Source organism: Heptranchias perlo, unplaced genomic scaffold (assembly GCF_035084215.1).
Source record: "Heptranchias perlo isolate sHepPer1 unplaced genomic scaffold, sHepPer1.hap1 HAP1_SCAFFOLD_562, whole genome shotgun sequence".
NCBI classification, from domain to species: domain Eukaryota; kingdom Metazoa; phylum Chordata; class Chondrichthyes; order Hexanchiformes; family Hexanchidae; genus Heptranchias; species Heptranchias perlo.
This window is the reverse complement of record NW_027139584.1, coordinates 21,067-32,026: the sequence shown is the minus strand read 5'-3', so window position 1 is coordinate 32,026 and position 10,960 is coordinate 21,067. Positions and strand designations below refer to the sequence as shown.

The following is a 10,960-nucleotide window of genomic DNA, read 5'->3' as shown; positions in this document are numbered from 1 at the left end:
ACGAGCCGGGCGTGGATGTCGTCCTTTCGGCTTACGCCGACGACGTGCTCCTCGTGGTCACCGATCCCCTTGACTTGCGGAGGATGCGCGAGTGCCAAGAGGTCTACTCTGCCGCGTCCTCCGCAAGGATCAACTGGGAGAAATGTTCCGGACTCCTGGTGGGTCAGTGGCGGGTGGACTCCATGCCGGAGGAGCTCAGGCCTTTCGCCTGGAGTACCACGCACCTCCGGTACCTGGGAGTCTACCTCGGCCCTGCCGAGGAAGCCTGGCCGGCGAACTGGGAAGAGCTGGAGGCCAAAGTCGCCGCTCGCCTGGCGCGCTGGACAGGACTGCTCCGAGTGTTATCCTACAGGGGTCGTGTGCTGGTCATAAACCAGCTGGTGGCCGCCATGTTGTGGTACCGGTTGGTCACTTTGACCCCCCCCCCCCCTGAGTTTGTCGCCAAGATTCAGAAGAAGTTTGTCGACTTCTTCTGGGCCAAAGGGATACACTGGGTCGCTGCCGCGGTCCTGAGTCTCCCGCTTAGGGAGGGCGGTCAGGGGCTGGTGTGCGTCCGCACCCAGGTGGCAACTTTCCGCCTTCGGTCGCTGCAGCGATACCTGTACGCGGAGCGTCCTCTTAGATGGCGTGCGCTGGCGACGTACTTTTTCCGCCAGGTGCACGGCCTGAACTACGACACGCAGCTCCTGTTCGTCTCACTGCTGGGCGGCCGCACGTCTTTGCGGGAGCTGCCTGTCTTTTACCAGGATCTGCTCAGGGTCTGGAACATGGTCGCCTCCGGCCGGTGCTCTCGCCCGTCAGGGGTAGCGGCCGTCCTGCAGGAGCCGCTGCTCGGGAATCCGTTCCTCCGCGATGTCGGCTTCGGCCGCTCGTGGCTGACGGAGCGGAGGGCTGTGGCCGGTCGGGTAACCAGAGTCAGGGACGTCCTGGATGGCGGAGGGTCGGGTTGGTTGGAGCCGTGGGCGCTCGCCGCACGGATGTCCTCGTGGCGTGCCGAGGACGCGGCCGCCGCCATCCGGGCGTTGAAATCGGCGCTCGGCCCTGACTCCACTCGGGGTGTGGAGGAGGCTCAAGCGTGCGGAGCCATCCCGTCCGATCTGACCCCCGTTCGGACGGAATTCCTCATCGGCGCCGGGCCCCGAAACCTCCCTCGGAGGGCTGCGCCTCACAACTTGAGCCATCTCTCGGAAATTCCCTCCGTGCCGTTTCACACCGCGCGGAGGGATTTCCTGTACGGGCTGCTCCTGCACACTCTCCACTTCCTCGCCCTCGTCTCTCGCCCGGACACGCCCTGGCGTACCATCCTGCCGAGACGGGGGTCCCCAGTGGGGGGCTCTCTACTCAGGGATCCTCCCGTGTTCCATCGGGGATCTGGGGTGGAGAGTGTTGCACGGAGCAGTGGCGTGCAACAGGCGTTTACGCCATTTTACGGACTCCCAGGCCGCCTGCAATTTCTGCGGCCTGGAGGAGTCCGTGTTTCATTTGTTCACGGGGTGTGGGAGACTGCAGCCCCTGTTTGATTATTTGGAGGGGCTGCTCCTCAGGTTCTGGCTGCACTTCAGTCCCACGCTCCTGATCTTTGGCCGCCCGGTGAGGAGGGGAGCGGGCAGGTCGGTGGACGTCCTCGTGGGCCTGCTCCTGGGCCTGTCCAAGGTGGCCATCCACAGGTCCAGGTTGCGTGCGGCCGGTGGGGGCGGTCGCTCGGACTGTCTGCCTCTCTTCCGCGGGATGCTCCATGCCCGGGTGGCCCTGGAGATGGAGCACACGGTGTCTGCCGGTGCGCTCGAGGCTTTCCGCGATCGGTGGGCACCGCAGGGGCTGGAGTGCATCCTGAACGGGGAAAATAAAATTTTAATTTGATACCTGGTTTCGTTTTATTTGGTTTTTAGTATTTAAGCACACCCTACACCCCCCTTCTTATAAAAGGGGGGCCGAAGAACACAAAAAAAAAAGAAAAAAAGAAGGAAAAAAAAAGAAGAAAAAAAGAAAAAAAAAGAGAAAAAAAAAATATACTAGTATCAGTAATGATGGCCATAAAACTACCGGATTGTCGTAAAAACCCATCTGGTTCACTAATGTCCTTCAGGGAAGGAAACCTGCCGTCCTTACCCAGTCTGGCCTATATGTGACTCCAGACCCACAGCAATGTGGTTGATTCTTAATGGCCCAGCAAGCCACTCAGTTGTAAAATCTCGCTACGAAAAGTAACTCCCTTCCTAACAGCACTGTGGGAGAACCGTCACCACACGGACTGCAGCGGTTCAAGAAGGCGGCTCACCACCACCTTCTCGAGGGCAATTAGGGATGGGCAATAAATGCTGGCCTCGCCAGCGACGCCCACATCCCGTGAACGAATAAAAAAATACCGGGTCTCATGACGCCAAAACCCCTGGGCGTCTTGATGTGCTCCCTCTTGCACCAGAGGTGGATATTCTCGGGGGACTCAGAGAGGTACGCGGTTAGGAGGGACTCCCTTGTTACCTCGCTGGTCCTTTCCCTTGTGCTTCCCCTCTGCAGAATTAAGAGCCGTCACAGGGAGGGTGGAGGCAGCCTGCTTAGCGGCCAAGTCCGCAGCCCGGATCCCTCTGATTTCCGGGGTCTCCTCCGTCTGATGGGCCCGAATCTTAATGACAGCCCCCAAGGTGGGACCATTCGCTGCCCGAATAAGCTCGGCGATCGCAGGGACCGTGCTTCATTGAGTGGCCTAAGGTAGTCAAACAGCCTCGTCGCTGCCAGAGGCGCGAGTAGTCATGGACGACAGAGTAAGCATCCTGGCTGTCAGTGTGTGTGATCGCCGTTGTCCCTTCCGCCAATTGGAGGGCTTTGGTGAGCGCGGTGATCTCTGCCAGTTGCCCCCCTCCTCCGTTCCCAAGGCCCCTTGAGCAAGAGTCTGTCCTGACGGACCCACCACGGCCCATCCGTTGACCCGTCGGCCCTCGTGGTAAAAGCTGGACCCGTCTACAGACATTTCTAAACAGGCCCGGACTATGGGTTCCGTAAGGAGAGGTCCCTGACTCTCGTAGCGTAAAATAGTCGTGAATCATGAGGAGTCCCTTCATCAATCAGGAAAGACGCCGGGTTCGTTCGAGGGTCAGTTATCACCTCGATCCGGATCCCCTTACCGAACAAACACGCCTCCCATCTCGCACGCCCCTGTATTGGAAGTTGTTTTTACGCTGCCTGTGAGGAGTTTAACGAGGCTGTGACGGGTGTGTCGGATAACTTTACCGGGACCTACCATGGGCTCTCTTGCTTCTACAGCCGGTGCCGCACAGTCGGTGGCGGCCAGATATGGGGGCTGTCCTGTCATAGAGGGTGGTATTGGGCAGGAATAGTACCCCACCGGCCGGATGTGATCGTCCCGGAATTGTCCCACCACCGCACTATACGCCCGATTGCCCACCCAATTCCACAAATGGGAGGGTTTTGCAGGGTCCGGGAGACCCAGGGCAGGTGCATTAGCCAAAGTGATTTTGACCATTTCAAAAGCTTCGACTGCCTCAGGTGTCCAATCCAGTCTCGCCTCTCCCGGGGGCCATCCCTTTAGGAGGTTGTTTAAGGGACTTGCCAATTCGGTGAAGTCAGTTCCGGAAGTGAGGCAGGAATTGAACAAACCCATTACACTCCGCAGGACGGAGACAGGCATTTGTAAAAGTGCTCGGACCCCCTCGGGGGTTAACGTCCTCCCTTCTGGGGAGATGATCTGACCCAGATAGATAACCCGTGGGAGCCCCACTTGGGCCTTAGTCGGATTCAGTTTAAAACCTCCAACGATTAGCGTCTCCAAGACACATGTTAGGGCGTCTAAATGATCTGAGGGTGAAGGGCTTCTGATGAGAAAGTCGTCTACATACTGGAGACAGGCGGAGGTTTGCATGCGGGCATCCACCATTGCCGGTTGGAGAGCCTTTTGCAGACTCGTGGAAAATAGTGGGGGAATTGTGGAATCCGTGGGGCAGCCGGGTCCAGGTATATTGAGTGGACCGCACAGTGAAGGCAAAACATTCCCGGGACCCAGCGTCCAGAGGACAGGTCCAGAACCCGTTTTGGATGTCCAGTGCCGTAAATATGGACAGGCCTGGGTGGAGGCCGTTTAAAATGGTAGCGGGGTTTGCTACTCGAGCGTGGAGTTTAACTGTGACTTTGTTCAGGGCCGTATAATCTATGGTCAGCCTCGAAGATGCATCTGGCTTTTGCACAGGCCATACGGGGGAGTTGGTCCGGAAACGGGTCTCAATCACTATCCCGGTTTCCAACAAATCTCCCACTATTGACTCAACGGCACGTTGGGCCTCCGGCCGAAGGGGATACTGCCGGTGAGCCTCGTGGTAGGGTCCGTGAACCCTGACAGGGTCTATCTGTGCCCTACCGCAATCTAGCTTGTGTGTAGCCCATGCGAGAGGGGAAACTGCGCAAACTTTCCCCCATATCCCTTCCTCCGCCCAAGCACGCTCAATCGGTCGGAGGACCTGTACCCCACACTGTTGGGTATAATCTGCTGAAAAGGGAAACCTCCCCCTCCCGGCCCCCCTATTTGCAGTGAGTGGTCACTCAAGGCAGGTTCGCCTCTATCTGGTGCAAGATGTCCATTCCCAAAATCAGACCCTGGTTATTGGGACCTTCCCAGAGCCTGGCCCGGGGGATAGCTGTAGGGGGATTGGAATGCTCTGGCGAAGGATCACGCTCTCCCCACTAACCCCGCTGATATGTATTTTTTTGTTCACGGTAGGAAAATCTGAGTCGGTTATCGACACCAAGGCTCCCGTGTATAAAAGAGCACAATACTGCCGGCCTCCTAACAGTACGTTTAGACACGGGCGGGTGGCCCCCGGTCCTCCGACGGAGGAGGCCGTGGTGTCCAATCCTTGATGAGGGGAAGATGGGAGGAGGAGAGCTCGCAGTCCCTCCAATTCACGGTCGGATAACCCCCCCTTTGTTGGTCTCTGCGATCCCTGAGTGGTTCCCCGGGGCCCCTGTCCTTCCCTCCCCCCCCCCCTTTCCGTAACACGTGGCTTGGCTATGCCCCGGGCGCCCACAATTGGTTCATGGTTTCCTTTTCACGGAGCAGTCTCGATATAAATGGCCTGTTTCCTGGCAATTAGAGCAGGCACGATCCTCTCGGGATACTGCTACCGGTTCTGTTTTAATTTTTGGGCTAGTGTGGTGCAGGATCCACGGCAGGACGGGTAGGGTGTGGCCCTGGCGGTGAGTGTGGGTGTCTGTGAGATAGAACCCGAAAAGCTGACTCGTCCATTCACGAAGCCCTGCCTCAGTGGCCTGTGGACTGGCCCCCATCCTAAGCGCTGTTTGGTATGGTTTATCCAGTCCCCGAATTAAGCTATCTATAAATCTTGGATCGTTGTGTTTGGCGGGGATGCCGTTGGTCTGTCCCCAATGTTCATACCGTTCAATTACCCGGTCAATATACGCACTGGGGTCTTCCCCAGGGTTTTGTCATAGGGCCGTGAGTTCTGTCCAGGTGGCAGTACCGTTACCCAATCCATCTTGAACCCAGGTCTTTAGAGCTTCAAATTGGGTGTCATACTCGACCATAGTGGCTGGGACCTGCAAATCCCAAGGGGGCAACGCCCCAAAGACAGCAGAGAGGCACTTAACCTCAATGATATCTTTTATGTCCTTTATGGACAGATTAAAATGTCGGGCGGCGCTTTGTATCTTTGCCCATACGTCGACATTGGGATTATGTCACTTCAGGTCGGGAATGAGAAGGATCAGGCTGGATCTCTCCTGTGGTGTTAAAGGCTGAGATTCCCCCCAATGTGCCCCTGCCTCCCATTTCCCCATTTGCTGCCCCTCCGGCTGGGTTTGGATTTACTTGGACAGGGGCCAGGGGTTTCGGCTCCCCATTTCCAGGTTGTACCGGTGCCGAAGGGCAGATACGGTTGTATTCGGGAGGCACTCAGGCTGCGGCGTTTTGTGCTGCAGAGCCTCCATTGCCTTAACCATTCCCCCCACATTCCTGTAAATCGTCTAACTCCTCCGTTGCTGGCACTTCCAGATCCAAAAAGGCTGCAAACTCGAACTTTAGCCTCTTGTACAGGTCTCAAAAAGTCCTGGAGAGAAGACGGTCTCCCCCATTTGTTCACGATTAAATATCCTGTCTGATCTGCCCAACTAGCGAGCAGAACGGTACCATAATTAATTTGTTTAGCAGCCTTGTGTCCCGCCCACCACTCTATTTGATCGACTACTGGACTCGTTTCCTTCCATCCGTTCCTGATCATTTCACTTTGATATTTTAAATTAGCCTCTTGGACTCGTTTTACAACAGAGACACTGGTGGGCAGAGCCGGGACGTCCGGAGGAAGGGGTTTCCCCTCGTTCCTCATGTCAATCATTACGTATATCCTTATGCTCTATCTTATACTTTAATTTATTTTACTCTAATCTTATACTTTAATCGGCACAAACGTATCACCTTATACTCTAATTTATACACACTCACTGGTCCCCGGATCACAATCCTGTGGTGGTTGTCGTTCCCTTCGCCTACTTGATCCTGGCCGTCACGTGGGACTCGGTCCTCTTAATTCAGGCTCAGGCTCGGTGTTTGAGATAAACCACCACCCTTGTCCGTGTCGATCACCACGTGACTCTCAAAATCCAACCTTATACTGTATCGGAATAGCGGCATAAACTTATACTCTAAGCAAACAAACACTTACACTATATCTTATAAACCTACAGGTCTAGTCAATTCCGTCAATCCGTGGTCTCCGTGAGGAATTTTACTACGTGGATAATTTTAATACTGCGGCAAGTGCCACTGCCAATCCTGTCTCCAATGATGAGCCGAGCCCCTACCATAGGCTACCGGCCTCACCCTCGAGGGCTTTATACAGGGGCAGCCCCCATCTGGAGTACAGGGCTATCCTGTTTCACTATACCACGTACCCTCCAATACAGGATCCGTTAGCCGACCTGCAGCGCAGTATCCCACTTCTGACATCAACTGTTAGACTCGAATTTTTGGAGCAAAACCAGACGGAGACGGAACTGCTGACAAAGTTAAAGTTTATTAGAAAGCTTTGTGCACAAAGGGAGAGGGGTCAGCTTCCTCAAGCTCGTGACTAACTCTCAAAGGAACATCACCACTACAAGCATGTTTATACCTTTCAATAAGCAACACCCACCTGCTGTGAAAGGTGAGGGTACATGTTTACGTAACTACAGTGGGTTTCATTGGGTGGTATAGTCTGCCACTCACTTGTCAGGGGCTACCTTGGATCGTCCCATGACTTTAAACATCTCACATTCCTGAGGAGGGCCCTTATCAGTAAACACATAAGTCCCAAACATTGAGACTGGGCGGGGGTCTTCACAAGTCCTGAGCAGCTCATCCCTCACTCCCTTTTGTGCTGGGGTGACCTTGGAGATATCCACCGCTTCTCCCTTAATCATCCCAAGTGAGTTAGTTAGGATAAACAATGTCCTTGAGTAAACATTCCTTAGTGTGTTCTGGAGATAATCGAGGGGGTGGCCATAAATCCAACAAACCTGCCTTTGTCAGCTCTTACAGTGTGGGTTACGAACTGCTCCCATAATGGTCAAGTATCCCATCATGCTTTGCTGCTACCTAAATGCGACATGTGCGATTTAACTATCGAATTTTTGTGAGGATAGGAGTGGCTAATCATTCTTTATTATATATATATCAGGTTAGGTGAGGGGAGGCTGGAGGTTTTGGATCTGTGTTCACAAGCGTATTTTTCCAGTCCAACAACAGTGAGGAGGAGAGTGACAGGACAAAGACAGGTTGGTGGAATGGGCAGAAACATGGCAGATGAAATTTAACGCAAAGAAGTGCGAAGCGATACATTTTGGTGGAAGAACGAGGAGAGGAGAAATAAACTGAAGGGCACAATTCGAAAGGAGCTGCAGGAACCGAGAAATCTGGGGGTTCATGTGAACAAATCTTTAAAGATGGCTGGGCAGATTGAGAAAGCGGTTAAAGAAGCACACAGGATCGCGGGCTTTACAAATAGAGGCATAGAGTACATAAGGAAGGAAGTTATGATGAACCTTTATAAACCACTTGTTCGGCCACAACTGCAGTATTGTGTCCAGTTCTTGGCACCGCACTTTAGGAAGGATGTGAAGGCCTTTGAGAAGGTGCAGAACAGATTTATTAGAAAGGTTCCAGGAATGAAGGACTTCAGTAACGTGGATAGACTGGAGAAGCTGGGGTTGTTCTCCTTAGAGCAGAGAATGTTGAGAGGATATTTCGTCGATGTTTTTAAAAACATGAAGATTCTAGACAGAGTGGATCGAGAGAAACTGCTCCCATGGGCGGAAGGGTCAAGAACCAGAGGACAAAGATTTATGGAGATTGCAAAAGAATCAAAGTCAACATGAGGAAAAACGCTTTTGCACAGCAAGTGGTTAAGATCTGGAATTCACTGCCTAAGTGAGTGCTGTAGGCAGATTCAATCGTGGCTTTCAAAAGAGAATTGGATAAGTACTTGAAGGGAAAAAAATGCAGGGCTACGGGTAAACTGGGGGAGGGGGGCGGTGTGACAAGCTGGATTGCTCTTGCAGAGGGCCGGCACGGACTCGACGTGCCGAATGGCCTCCTTCCGTGCTGTCACCATTCTATGATTCTGGGATTCAAAGAGGCAGAAACTAAATAACTCAAACTTGTGAAACCCGAGATCTTTAGATCTTTAGTCCAACGCCCTCCCAACTGAGCGATTACCGCCCCACTGCAAATTGAACTTTGTGTCATTATGTTGGAAGAAAATATAACCCCAAGAGGAATGACCCCTCCCGGTCAATCCGCACTTCATGTATAAACATCGCACTCATATATACACCCCACAGTTCATATATAAACATCGCACTCATATATACACACCCACAGTTCATATATAAACATCACACTCATATATACACACCCACAGTTCATATATAAACATCACACTCATATATACACACCCACAGTTCATATATAAACATCGCACTCATATATACACACCCACAGTTCATATATAAACATCACATTCATATATACACACCCACAGTTCATATATAAACATCACACTCATATATACACACCCACAGTTCATATTTAAACATCGCACTCATATATACACACCCACAGTTCATATATAAACATCACACTCATATATACACACCCACAGTTCATATATAAACATCGCACTCATATATACACACCCACAGTTCATATATAAACATCACATTCATATCTACACACCCACAGTTCATATATAAACATCACACTCATATATACACACCCACAGTTTATAACAGAACAGCTAACTCCGAATCCACACCCAATTTATATTTACCCAAAGTCCTGTTCACAGCTCTCACCAAAGTCTGAACACTGAAAGTTGAACTGTTTTCCAGATACTGTCCGTCCTACTTTGTAATTTTAGCATCGGATTTTATGCAGACCGGCAAAGGGAGCGGAATAGCGGTCCTGGTGGTGAATGCTGCTTCGAACGGAAGTCTCGGTGTCCAGGAGCTGGCGGGGATTGGAAAGCTCTTGTGTCACACGAAGTGTCTGAAAGGCCCGGATACACCTGAAGGTTATCAGTGCGGTGCCCACACCTCGTGCTGTAATGTTAGCGAGCCGGACATCAACTTAAAAGGCGGCTTGTTGCAAACACGTTGTGGTCACAGTTTCATTCTATACATAACTGAACCGAAATAATTGAAAATGGAATGTTTTCTTCGCTGATTCACCATCAACAATATTTTATTATGAAATTTGATTCTCAGTTCCCCAGTGTCAGAGGGAAAATTTGCATAAATCCGAGCCAGGTAGGAGTTGAACCAACAATCTTCTGATCCGTAGTCAGACGCGTTATCAATTGCGCCACTGGCCCAGCCGATGACTGATCTGTTTTATTTCATTTTTCATTCAGAATCAACCCACAGATTGACACAGAGAGATAAACACAGTGAGAGATACAGACAGTGTCGGCAAACACAGCGAAATAGACAAGAGATATAGAAATGTACCAAACGGCCTCAAACTCCACCAGACAGTGGCGGGTATCTGACAGATATCAGTGAGAGGAGGTGGTGAATTTGCAGTTTGATTTGGCTCCGTGGCTGAGCTGCTCAAAGTGCCCGTTTGGTCGGGGCATTTTTTGTCTTCAGCCTCCTCTGTGATATTTACCCAATTTGTGAATTAAGCAACAAAATAACACAGAGCGGTATTTGTATTAGTTCCGGAGCCAACAAGGAAAGGATTCCAGATCTGCAGTATGTAAATGTTCCTGCACTGTGCAGGCGGACCTCTCATGCAATGTGTCCGAAACACCTTTTGAGGATATTGCTCCAGAGGGCTGATTGTACAAACTTCTTTACTTACAACCAGCAACCGAATCACCATGAAGAGTTGCGAAGCAGTTTTCGCTGTTCAGCTTTTGTAAAATTGGTTGAAACTCATTTTGAACACATCTTAGTATCAATGAGAAGGTCAGGCACAGGATTGTTGGGATGGAACCGTCTCTAACAATAAGTACAAAGTATAATAGATTATAAAGTGAAACAGCCAATCCAATCTCTCAGTCTCTCTGTCACTTTCTCGGTGAGTGAACGTAAACCAACAGAAGAAGCTAAAACAAAGAACTGAGCAGTTTTGTTTGTTTCCTTTTCCTTCGGGCGAGTGCAGTTGAAGAGAATGATTTCTGTTTCCTGCTGGACCAATAACTGGAATGAGCAGTGTATCTGGTTCCCATGGTACCCAGTGAAATATCCACGTTTATATCTCCCATTTACACTGATACCTTCCTTCCTCACTAATTATAGGAAACTTTTGGTCAGGTTCAATCACACTTCAGAAGACCAGAAGCGCAAAGCAAGGTGGAAACCTCATGGTGACGTAACCTACAGGTGAGGGAGGTTTGCAGGTTTACCTGGAGCTGTAAATATATAAACTCCTTCCAATGTACAAACTCCCCTCACC

At 51.3% G+C, this 10,960-nt stretch overlaps 1 non-coding gene across 1 annotated transcript; it reads right to left on the bottom strand.

Annotated features, from left to right (window-relative positions):
- Positions 1-9,799: 9,799 nt before the first annotated feature.
- Positions 9,800-9,872, bottom strand: trnar-acg (transfer RNA arginine (anticodon ACG)). Its single transcript has one exon. It is a non-coding gene; the product is annotated as a tRNA-Arg (tRNA).
- Between the last annotated feature and the right edge of the window lie 1,088 nt (positions 9,873-10,960).